Source organism: Bos mutus, chromosome 7 (genome assembly GCF_027580195.1).
Source record: "Bos mutus isolate GX-2022 chromosome 7, NWIPB_WYAK_1.1, whole genome shotgun sequence".
Lineage (NCBI taxonomy): Eukaryota > Metazoa > Chordata > Mammalia > Artiodactyla > Bovidae > Bos > Bos mutus.
This window is the reverse complement of record NC_091623.1, coordinates 46,455,455-46,467,625: the sequence shown is the minus strand read 5'-3', so window position 1 is coordinate 46,467,625 and position 12,171 is coordinate 46,455,455. Positions and strand designations below refer to the sequence as shown.

Here is a 12,171-nt window from a genome sequence, read left to right as displayed (position 1 = left end):
CACTGGTTCCCATGACCCTCAGCAGCCTCTTACCAAAGGTGGAAGGCAAGATGGGGGTCTGGGCAGTAGGGGACCCCCTTCCCCTCTTCGTGGGGAGGTGGGGGAGGGAAGTCCTAGGCGGGAGCCAGTGGGACACCCACACTGCCTGTCCTCAGCCTCCGTTCCTGTTGTGTAAGTACTGTTCACAGCAGAGCTCTCTGAGAAGCTGTGACAGGGAGCTGCCTCCAGGAACACAAGAGGAAGGCTTTTCGCGAACCTTTTACCTCTTAGAGTCGGGGCTCTTGCCTGTCCATGACTTAGCGATTTGTCTGAGACGCTGAGCCAGCACTTGTGCAGAACACTTCCGGCGATGTGGTCCTTTGACCGATATTCCTGGACAGCCTGATGTTAAGAGGCTGGTTCCTATGGATGTGAGGTCTGCCTGGCCTGAGGTCTACTTGTCACCGATACCGTATTGAGACCGGTTCTGAAGGGTGATTGGAAGAAAAGATGGTGGTGCCTGTAGAACTCCACTTAGGTCTGCAAAGTACTGGCCTAGCTATTGCAAAGATGCTCTAAGATTTCTCAGTCTGATCCTATCTGGAGAGTGCTGTTCCCTGCCACTTCCTCATCATTGCTTCTCTCCATTTGCACCCCCTCCAGGGACCTACTGCTGCCTGAGTCCTTGTTTTGGCATAGGTTGGGGACAGGGGTGTGGGGTCTGAGTTCCACCTGGGCCCTGGGAACCCACCTCCCTCAGAGACGTGGGCGGTGCCAGGCCAGGCTGGTAGGAAGACACAAAAAGAATGGCGGGGAGGGAGGGCCTGTGTTCACAAGTCCCCTTCCCACAGCCCTGGACACAGAATCCCATAATGGCCTTTGGGGGCCTTGGTCTGAAGTCTGGGTTTTCCACTTGCCAGGGGCGTGATGTCTCTGGTGAAGCTTTGATGGAAGCCGGGGGCTGTGAACGAGAAACCCTTTAGAAGCCCCGCCCCTTCCTGCTGTTCGCGGTTTGGTTTTTCTTCCTTAGCTCTGGACCAAGAACATGTTCAGACGTTCCCAAGGGCCCCTTCGCCGCTCAAGGTCTTGGGTCTCCGACGCGCCCGGTCTCCACACAGGGGCGCATCCCCGGCGGCGTGCGTAATCGCGGCTTCCTGCCAGCCGCCCCTGACCTTTCCATCCGGGCAGCTCCGGCTCACGGCCCAGTTCTCTGCGAGCCGGCTGGTGACGTGAGCCGCCTCCCCGGCACTGGCCGCTTAGATGCCAAGGGGCTGCCGGAAGGCTCCGTCCTCCTGAGTTGGGTGTCAGGACAGCCCGGTTTTCCAGTTCTTCTTCCTGGTTGGTTTCAAGAAACCAGCCTCAACGCCCTGAACAAGAAGAGAAACCAAAAGTACCGTGCTGGTTCCCACAAGTCCGCCTCCTTTCTGCCCTCCTGATGGTCTGTCTCTGGGGGCTGGCGCCCCCCTCAGCTGACTGCTGCATGACCTGAAGCCTGCGGGCTACCTTAAGTGTGGGTGGTGAAGTGTAGGTGTTTCCCGCAGGCCGACCGTCTCCCTTTGGAGTTTGTTCCAGCTGTCAGGCCAGGGAGGCCCACACACCCAGGTGTGACTCAGCCTGGGGCCTGCCTGGATTGCCCTGTTGCTTCAACCTGAGCTCAGGACTCAGCTCCCTGAGTCCATTTCAGGGAGCTGGATCCAGTGGGCAGCCGTAAGCAGCAGCCCCCCAGGGAGTGGTGGGCAGGAGGGCGACCCTTGCCTTCCCGTGTCAGTCCTGCCTGCACACCCCTCAGCACTGACTCCTCCTCTACTGGGCCTCACCTGCGGCTCTGCCAGCACCTCCCCTGGAAGCCCTACCCCCAGCCTGCTGCCTCCCACTTCAGGCAGGCTTGATGGCAGGCGCCCTCCCCAGCCATCCAGCTGGGCCCTGGGGTCTGCGTGTCCCGGCCTGTGTGTCCCTACCCGCCCATCGCTGTCTGTGTCCTCTGACAGCCCTCCGTGGACAAGGCTGCTTGGTCTGTGGGAGGTACGGGAGGTGGTCTGATGTCCACTCAGACAGTCTTAATGGGGGCAGCTATTCGTCCTAAGAGGAACAGAGGCCTGGCTGGGGGTGGAGGAACTGGGGCCACAACCACATCCTAGGCACTGGAGACTAAGCTGTGAATTAAACAGAGTCCCCCACCACAGGGACCCTTACCTTCCAGGAGGGTGAGCTGGCAACGAACAGGCCAAATGCATAAATCCCAAGAAGAAAATGAGGGTGGGGAAGAGAGGCGGTCAGGGCAGGCCAGGGGTGACATTTTGAGAAAAGGGTTGGAGGGAGGCAGAGGAGTCATACCCCTGGCGAAAGAGTGTTCCTGACAGAGAGACAGCCTGTGCAAAGGTCCTGGGCCAGGTGGTGACAGGAACAAAGTGAGAGGGCAGGAAATGGGGCAGGTGCAGACCCTGAGTGAGATAGGAAGCCACAGAAGGTTCTAGAACAGACTGAGGCAAGTGTGGAAGCCAAGAAACCAGAGGAAGCAGTGCTGGGGTGGGGGTGGGGTCAGCCCAAGGGAGAGGCCACAGGTGGTGGAGGCAGGGGTGCCGTGAGGGCCCAGGCAGGGCTGTTCTGCAAACTCAGACGCTGGGCTGGGAGCTTTTTGAAGACTAGAAGGGGCACGTGGTCAAACTGGTTTCTGAAGGACATGAAGCCTCTGCTCAGGACTTTTCTGGAAGTCTAGTGGTTAAGACTGCCTTCCAATGCATAGGGTGCAGGTCTGATCCCTGGTCAGGGAGCTAAGATTCCACATGCCTCTGGGCCACAAAACCAAAACAGAAAACAGAAACAAGAGTGTCCAAATTCAATAAAGACTTTAAAAAGTCGTCCACATCAAAAAAGTCTTAAAAAAAGAAAAGAAAAAGAAGCCTCTGGCCTCGGGAAGAGAGCAGGGAACAACAGGTAAAGGTAACAGTCAACACAAAAGCCCTGAGACTCTGGGCCCTGCTTGGGGAGGGAAGCGAGGATGAGCAGACCCAGGGGCTCAATCCCAGCAAGAGCCGAGCGGGGCGCAGGCAGTGCCCGTGCGCAAGCACAGAGGGTGAGCCATCTACCCCAGGACACACCCTGGGACGTGTAACCCCACGTGCCTGTGCCTCAGACACACAGCCGTGCTCCATATTTGCTTTAAAAAAAAAAAATTATTTTTTTTATACTAGGAATTGAACTCGTGCCCCCTGCAGTGGAAGCGCGGAGTCTTAACTGCTGGACCTCTGGGGAAGTCCCTCATTCCTGCTTGAAAACACAGGAGAAGCGCCTCACTGGGCACCTGGGGAGTGTCTGAAACCTCACCTAGGACCCTCTTTCTCTCCATTAGCTGTGGGGGCAGCGTGACTGACTGGCTGGGGGGACCTGAGCAGCGGTGCCATGCCACAGGGAGGGCCAGGCCACTGTCCTCTGTGCCCCGGAGGCCGACACCAGATGCCTGGCCCCAGGTCCCTAAGCTGTCACCTTACAGGCCCTGGGTCCTGCCCTGAGACCCCCCCTCCTGGTCTGGGCCCAGCCACCCAGGGATGACTCACCCCCATTCCGCCCCCACTGGAACCAGGCACCAAAATAGTCACCCAGCTCACTCTTGGGAGTGGCCGTGGAATATTTCAGGGCCGCGTTCAGTGCCTAAAAATACTTGGGGAATACAGGCATGCATCTCCCCTCCCTCGTTCCCGTCTCTGTTCCTTGGAAAACCATCCCTATAAGCACCCCCAGGCCCGTCCCTCCACGCTACACCCCTCCAGCAGGTTATGCCTCCCCGGCCAGCAGGTCTGTGGGAGGTCCCCAAGTGCCCACATCCCTGTCAAGTGTGGTGAGGTGGCCTTGCTTCCTCCCTGTTGCCATGGAGAGACTCCACAAGGTTCCCCAGAACTCTCTGGAAGGGCGAAGCCTTTTCCACAACCCTTAGAAGTCTCGATTCCTGGAGAGGGAGGCCAGGACGCAGCAACATGGATCAGGGAGATCTTCATTACTCAGCAGTTTTCCTTCAAAATTAGAAAATGGATCTTGCCGTTTGTGTTCAGGAGGCTGCTGGAAACAGGCTCCTAGGACAGGGCCCCCAGCTGGGTCCAATCCTGTTGCCTCCGTGGGACCGCACGTAGGTTACTGGTCCTTCTCCCTCCCCCAGGGAGCAGCCTGTCCCCCTCCAACACACCCAAATATCTTTGACATCATCCTAACCACTGAGTCTCCTGGGCACACTCCATCCTTACCACCAAGACCCTTGACCTTTCTTGTAGCCCCAGGAAAGAGAGGGAAATGATTCGAGTTGGAGTGTGGCTTGGCCCACTGGGGTCTGATCAGCTTCTCTATGCCCTGAAGCCTCCAGCTGGAGGGAATAGCAGGTGCAAAGGCCCTGGGGAAGGCACATGCTGGGTGTCTTGGAGACACAGCAAATTGAGCATTATTGCCTAAAGTCCACACCTGATGACTCAGAAGGTAAAGAATCTGCCTGCAATGCAGGAGACCCGGGTTCCATCCCTGGAATTGGGAAGATCCCCTGGAGAAGGAAATGGCAACCCACTCCAGTATTCTTGCCTGAGACATCCCATGAACAGAGGAGCCTGGCGGGCTACAGTCCACGAGGTTGCAAAGAGTCAGACACAACCAAGCAGCTAACACAGAGACAGTTTTTACCTAAAGTGCTTTAAAAACAATTGAAGTAACATTCAGTAACATAAAATCAACCTTTTTAAAGTGAGCAATTCAGGGACTTCCCCGGTGGTCCAGTGACTGAGACTGTGCTCGCAGTGCAGGGGGCCAGGGTTCCATCCCTGGTCAGGAGGGACTAGATCCCACTTGCTTCAACCAAAGATCCTGCATGCCACATCTAAGACCTGGCACAGCCAGATTAAAAACAACCAAAAGAAAGTGAGCACTTCAGCGGTATTTAGTACATTTGCGATGTTGTGTAACCACCACCTGTACCTAGTTCCAGAACACTGTCATCACCCCAGAAAGAAGCCTCACACCCACTCCCTCCTCCTCAGCCCCTGACTACCACTAATCTGCTTGCCGTTTTTACGAACTGACCTGTTTTGGACATTTCACATAAACGGAATCACATCCTATGGGGCCTTTCGCATCTGGCTTCTTTCACTCAGCATAAGATTTTTAAGGTTCATACGTGTTGCAGTGTGTATCGGTGCTTCATTCTTCTCTTTGGCTGAATAATACACCATATGACTGGATACATTGTGTTTATCCTTCATCAGCTCCTGGACTGTCGGCTGAGTGTTTACTCTGTGTTCACACCTAAGGAACAAAAGGCCATCTCTTAGGTCTATATACTCTGAAGATGGGGGGTAGAGAGATAATCAGGAAACCAAGAATTAAACAAGACAGATACCTGGTGAAGACCCTAAGGGTCTTCCAGGCAGAGACAGCAGCATGTGCAAAGGCCCTGAGGTAGGAATGAGCTGATGTACTGGAGGAAAGGCACAAAGGCTGATGTGGCTAGAGCAGGATAAGTGAAGAGTGAGGTGGGCACAGCTGTGAGGCCTGAGGGGTGTGGAGAAGCGTCTGGGCTGTACTTTGAGATGGAGAGACAGAGAGAGAGATACTGAAAGAGACACAGGAAGAGGGGGAGAGACTGACAGCAGAAGGGAGAAAAGAGGGCCTCAGCATCTCGACGCCTGGGCCCAAGTGGCCAAGGGTCTTCGCCAGCATCCTCTCAGCCCAAACCCTTCTCTGATACTCTGATTGCATGAGCAAGAGTTAACTGCCCTGTGCTGAGAACCGTGTGGCCATGCAGGAAGTGGTCCATAAACGTTAGGTGGATGAATGAACAGAGGGAAAGATGGATAGGTGGGTGGGTGGATGGGTGGACAGACAGACAGATGGGCGGGATGACAGGTGGATGGAGGGAGGAAGAGCTGGTACCCCTTCACTGCAGTGAGAACATGATCTCCCACCTGCTAGCAGGTGATTGGATGGGGGTTGTGAAGAAACTTAACCAGCTGCCACAGGGCCTCACCCGCCCCCCTCTGGTCTCAGAAGATGAGTGGAGTGCAGGCTGCAGGGTGGGGGCTGGGCAGGGTGCCTTGCGTGCAGAGGCGGCTGCCGGGTACCAGATGCCGCTACCTGCCTCTGCCTCTGAGTCAGCATCACCATGGCAACGCGGGCCCTGCCGGATGCTCCTCCAGGCACATCCCCCATCACTGTAGCCATCATCACTGCCACCTCCTCACAGGGGGCTGGGGCAGAGGGGCAGCTATTTTTAACCAGGTTGTGGGCAGAGCTCAAGGACCCCGATGCCCACCTTCTCCCATCTGTCAGCCTCTCTGTCTCTTAAGCCACCCCCCCCCTGCAGAGCTTGCAGCCAAACATGGGGTGAGGGGGCTGAGTGAGGGGCCCAATGGGGTTGGGGAGCCAGCCGAGGGAAAGTCTTCAGGCTCGGCTAGATAGGGGGGCTGCAGAGTGTTTTGTGGGCACTAGTGAGGGAACATCATGGACAAAGGTTAGGTGGCTGGATGGCAGCAGTGGGCAGAGAGCTAGGGGGTGACAGGGAGATGGGCTGAGCAGGGAGCCACAGGGCATGTGAAGAGGCCAGGGGGCACTCACAGAGAGCAGGAGATGGACCACTGTGACCCTGGGCAGCCTCTATGCCCCCCGTGTCTCCCCTGCATCCTCTGGAACATGGGCACTGGTGGGGAAACAGAGGCAGGGAGGGTAGTCACAGGCTCTACCTGAGCTGGCAAGGACTCCACCTACGCCCACCCCAGCTACTGACAACATGGATGCCCCTGCTCTTACCTTCCCCCATCTCCCCTTTCCTCACTCTACTCCAGCCTTGATTGTCTTCCAACACACTCTGTATCTCTACCTCAGGGCCTTTGCACTTGCTAACCCAGCGTTTAGGAACATCCTTTCCTGGTGCCTCCTTGCAGATGTCATGGACCCTCTGCATTCCCCACTCCCTTCCTCCTGGTGAGATTTCTTCACAGCGCTTGCCAGATATTATATTACCTACATTTTCAGATATTCTCACCCCAAGAATGCAGGCCCCTCTCAGAGTGTCGGTCTATCCAACGACGGCAGTAGCCAGTGCGCCGAGGGAAGAGGAAGCCAGGCCATGAAATGCCAGTGTCTGGGTCCTCTCCACCTGACCCAGAGCTGCAGGGCCAGGCTGGGGACTTGGGAGTGAGAGCTACAGCTCCCTGGGTGGTTCAGGCCACAAAGCACTGAGGTCACTGAGGGTGACCTCACTCAGTGACCACCACTGAGAAGGTGGGCATCGGGGTCCTTGAGCTCTGCCCACAAGTCAGAGGTCACTGAGCAGTGGGTGAGCCAGGCCATGGCCAGAAGTCAGCATCAAGGATCTTGCCCCGTGAGCCTCCAGGGGAGCTGAGGCCTCCAGCTCACAAGGTGGTCTCCTGAATCCCTTATCACCACCCATACTGAGCATTGCTAGGGCCGCCATGCCCTCACTAGCTCCAATTAGGCTGCCCTCGGACAGTCACTTCGGATAGTATCTTCCTTGTACAGATTTATGTCACCCTTCTCATCATGCCAACAAGACTGAAGCCTGGTTCCAATCCCCAGCCAAGAACCATGGACCCCAGTGAAAACTGGCTTGATTTTATAACAATCAAGAGTCCCTTGCTGTGTCTTCTGCCTTCTGTAACTGGTCTCTCTTCCCACGGCCTTTCTCTCTTGTCTCTGTCTCCACCAGACTTTGCCTCCCTCCCTCTCCTGCCCTCTTCCTCCATCTCTGCCTTTCTCCCTTTGTTTATTTCACAGTCACTATAATTCCTTTTCCCCTCCGAACTATTTGTCGGCTCCAGCCCTCCTGTTAGGAGGCCATGAAGAGTCTGCCTTGTCCAGCCCCTAAGCCTTGATTGATCCATTCATCAGTTTTACCTGGTGGCTCAGTGGTAAAGAACCCGTCTGCCAATGCAAGAGACTCGGGTTCCATCCCGGGGTGGGAAAGATCCCCTAGAGAAGCAAAGGGCAACTCACTCTAGCATTCTTGCGGGGGAAATCCCATGGACAGGGGAGCCTGGGGGGCTACTGTCCATGGGGTCGTGAAAGAGTCAGACGTGACTTGGCGACTAAACAACAACAACCCATTGATCAGATGGGCTTGTCCTGGGGCCTGAAGTTCTGGGCGGAGGGGAGTTTGGCAGCTGACACTCTCCCTCCTTCCCGGGCAATAGCAGCGCTCCAGGGCCCGGCATGGAAGAGGTTAAGGTGTGCGGTCCTCACTTCCCCAGCCCTGCATTTAATTAGCGGCCCCGCAGGGAGGCCAAGCCAGCCCGGGGGTGGCGGGGCGATGGGAAGGAGGAGGGGAGGACGGGGGAGAAGTGGAAGGGAGGAAGAGAACGGAGGGAGAGGGACCAGAGAGGGCTGGAGGTAAGGAGGCGGGGCCGGTAGCCAGTGGGGGATTCGAATCTTGCCTGGCTAGTGTCCCCAACTCGTACCTCTGGGCTCTCGTTTCCCTTCCCCGCCCCTCGGGGTGGGAATCCCCTCCCAACCCCCTCCCTAAGGCCGAGCGGGCCTTGGCAGTAAACGTCAGCTCTCTCCCCAATGTCGGGTGGAGAAAACTGAGGCCCACGTTGAAATGCGACTAAGTACGGCAGCACCCGGGGCCGCCCAGCGAGTATTTAGGCAGGTTTGTCCGCGTACTGGAGAACAAAACTAACATATCAGTCTGTGCCAGCCAGGCGACCCCGGGTGGCGGGACAAAGGTGGGGAGTCCCGGCTTGGATGAGGGTGACCAGGTGGGACAGGGGCGGGCGGGGGCCTGGAGCCCAGAGACCCGCGGCGATTCCAGGTAGGCCACGCCCCTTCTCGTGCCTCAGTAGCCCCGTCTTTTTGCACCGCATGGGGGAAACTGCGCGGGTAGGCCTCCCCCCACCAACCACACCCACCGCCTCCCGAGCGGCGGGGGCGCGGGCCACGCAGCCCGAGCATCGGCGTCTACGCCGCTCCTCCTAGCCTTGACGTTGGTTCTGACGCCACCCACCCCCACGCCAGAGTCCGGTCGCCGCAGGGGTTAACTCTTGCGCGGCCGCCTGCTGCGCCGAACCCCACCCCCCCCCCCACCCCCCGCCACAACCTTCTCTCCCCGATCTCCGCCAGAGGCGGGGCCAGGCTGCGGGGACCGACGTGAGACAGGTTTTGGGCAGCGCAGCCGCGAGGCAAGCCGAGAAGCCCCATCGGGATCAGGTCTTTGCCTGCACCGCGGAATGCGCCTCCCTCCTCCCTCCAAGTCCGTGTTTACTGCGACGTCGCTCCCTCCGGCCCGGCCCTGACCCTTCTAAGGCTGGGCGTGTCCTTGTCCGGCTGGGTTTTCCCGCCCCGGGCCGGGGGTGGGGGTGGGGAATGAATAGGGTCGAGGGGCTCGTCAGGTCCGGGGCGGGGACCTCTCACCCAGCAATTCACTGTTTCAAGGTCGAGCTTCTTACCCCCACATTTAAGATGAGAACCGTCAAAGCCTAGAGAACTTGTGTTACCGGGGTGGGGTGGGGGGTTGGCGGGCGTGCAACCCTGGCCCAGTCCCAGCTCGGGCAGCCTCCTTTGGGCCCCACCCCTGTGTGTGTGCGGGGGTGGGGGGGCCTCGATTCCTGCTAAGGGGGAGGGAACCCTGCAGGCCCCGCCCTGCCCCAGGGGAAGTGAGAATGGGGGGCCCTCCCCCGCATCCTCACCACTTCCTCCCTGGGAGAGGCGGCGGCGGCGCCTGGGGGGAGGGGGAGGAGGCGACGGGCGAGGGGGTTCGGAAGAACGTCCTCAGGTTCAGAGGAAGGGTCGTCCTGCCCCCTCGCCCATTAAGCGCAGGACTGGCGTTAATACATACCCCATATGTAGGCCCTCGCCCCCGGTCTGCGCCTTCCTTGGGGCCTCTTCCTAAGCGACGCGGACTCCGCCTGCTCCTCCCCACCCTGGGGGCCCCCGCCGCCTCCTCCCTGCTGCTTCACCCCCTCGTTCGATCTACTCCCCTACAGGGGCCAGGATCCTGTAGAGCTGCCGACGTGGTGCCTTCCCCCAAGGGCCCCCGCAGCCCCAGGTCCAGCCTCATCTCCCCAAGATGCCCAGCTCCCTGAGCCTTGTCTGCCCGTAGAGATTCACCTGGATTCCAGTCTTCCTCCAAAGTCTGGACCTATGCTTTGCTCAGAACCTCAGTTTATTTATGTGAAAAATGGGGACAGGTGTCCCTCTTCTCGGTGGTTCTGTGGAGCTTTTAAAGAACAATGTCAAGAGTGGGTTTCCCATATTGGCCTCCTGGAAGCATCTGCTCATTACTCTGCTAAATGATACACTTACTCATTTAATTATTTGTTACTGTATCCATTGATTCTCAACTTCCCTGGTGGCTCAGATGGTAAAGAAAATGCCTGCCATGCGGGAGCCCCGGGTTCGATCCCTGGGTGGGGAAGATCCCCAGGCGCAGACAATGGCTAACCCACTCCAGTATTCTTGCCTGGATAATTCCAAGGACAGGAATCTGGTGGGCTACAGTCCATGGGGTCACAGAGTCAGACACGATTGACATCCCCCCTCTCCAACCCCAGGTAGTATGGGAAGAATGGCAGGGTCCCACAGTATTGTGGGTGGGGCAGCCCCAAGGTCTTTAGGCAGAAATGAGAGCTTCCACTTAACCAGCTTGAAGCCTCCTCAGAGAGACCCCTGGCGACACACACCCAAGAGGCCTCTGCCTGCCACTGCCATCTGTTCCCTCTGCCCCCCAAACAGCTCAATACCTCGAGGAACCTTGGGAGGATTCTGGCTGATGCAGGCAAACCCCACACATATTATAGTAGGTGCTTATCACCCAAGCTGGGCACATTATTGAGCTCCTACTGTGTGCTGACCCCCCTCTTGGAGACTGGAATGCTGTGTGGGTCCCTGTGGCCCTTCCTGCCCTGTGAACACACGTGCCTGTCTTCTTGGTTTGGGGCTTCCCAGCCTTTAATATTTTTTGGATAATGGAACATTTGGGGTCCGGAATTGACCCAGAGTGTCCCCGAGGAGGGAATGCCTGAGTTTTGCTCTCATTTCTTCGTTTTTCAGTTTCCTTCTATTTATGGCAAGAGAAACTGGTTTTCCATTCCTGGTGGTGACTCGAAGCTTCCCTTTTGAAATGTATTTACTGAAGTAAAAGCTGAAAAGGGGTCAACTTAAAGGAAAAGAAAATGATGACACTGACCTAAAGTGGGCTTTTCTGTTATCGTGGTGGTTTCCCATCCCCCGTGAGATTCTGGTCAGCTTAGGGGCTATAAGGGAAGGCCCTAAACCCTCCCTCAGCGCATAGGCCTTGGCATACAGCAGTGGTTCAGTAGAGGGTGGTAGATGAATGATGACGCTTCAACTTGGCCAAAAGCAAAAATCAACTTCTGAAGTTGGTCTTGTGACATCTGACCCTTAAATCTGTTTCTCCAATGTCCACCTGTGAATACACTGGGCCTGGCCTGTGTATACAGCAAGTGTACTCACCTAGGCCTGTACCATGCGGTTAGTTGTGTCCGACTCTTTGTAACCCCATGGACTGTAGCCTGCCAGACTCACTCCTCTGTCCATGGAATTTTCCAGGCAAGAATACTGGAGCAGGATGCCATTTCCTACTCCAGGGGATCTTCCCCACCCAGGGATCTAACCGGAATCTCTGTCTCCTGCATTGGCAGGTGGATTCTTTACAACTGAGCCACCTGGGAACCTGGGCGTGGGTATTCAGCAATTGTACATAAAATGTTCACTGGATGAGTGCAGGAGGCCTGCCTGTCCTGGGCGGGGGTGGGGGTCAGCGTGGCCTCAGTTATTTTCTTCTTGTCCCGTAGTCCTTCTGGGCTTACTTGGTACGGTCAATTCAATCAACATATATTGGACTTAGCGGCTCTTCTGGGAGCCTAGGGACATCACAATCTCGGGGAACAGTCAACAGGGTCGCCGGTCGTAAAGCAGGCTTTGCCCGCTTTTCTGGTGCTGAAGGGGGCTGGCGGCGCATCAGTTTCCTCGCCTGTAAAATGGTCTTGTGAGACTGGAAAGAGCCAGAGGGTTGGGGCTGGGTCCTCACCCAGCGACCGGACAAACACCTGCACTGGACGAGGGAGATGACTGCCGTTCCCGCTCTAGGCGAGGGCGGAAGCGGGGCAGGAGGGGAGGGGCCGCCGCCTGCGCCAGTAACCCGATCCTCTGGAATGCGCCGGGGCCAGACGCACCCCCAGCCCGAGC

At 57.2% G+C, this 12,171-nt stretch overlaps 1 long non-coding RNA gene across 4 annotated transcripts; it reads right to left on the bottom strand.

Moving 5' to 3' along the window:
• Positions 1-4: 4 nt before the first annotated feature.
• On the bottom strand, positions 5-10,086 carry LOC138988491 (uncharacterized). Of its 4 annotated transcripts, XR_011464731.1 has the most exons (5): positions 9,062-9,295; positions 7,864-7,938; positions 6,565-6,646; positions 5,035-5,256; positions 5-1,346 (listed from the first exon to the last, which is right to left on the bottom strand). It is a non-coding gene; the product is annotated as an uncharacterized lncRNA (long non-coding RNA). The 4 variants fall into 4 exon arrangements; XR_011464732.1 differs by lacking the exons at positions 7,864-7,938; positions 9,062-9,295 and adding an exon at positions 9,800-10,086; XR_011464730.1 differs by having other exon boundaries at positions 6,565-7,938; positions 9,062-9,328.
• Between the last annotated feature and the right edge of the window lie 2,085 nt (positions 10,087-12,171).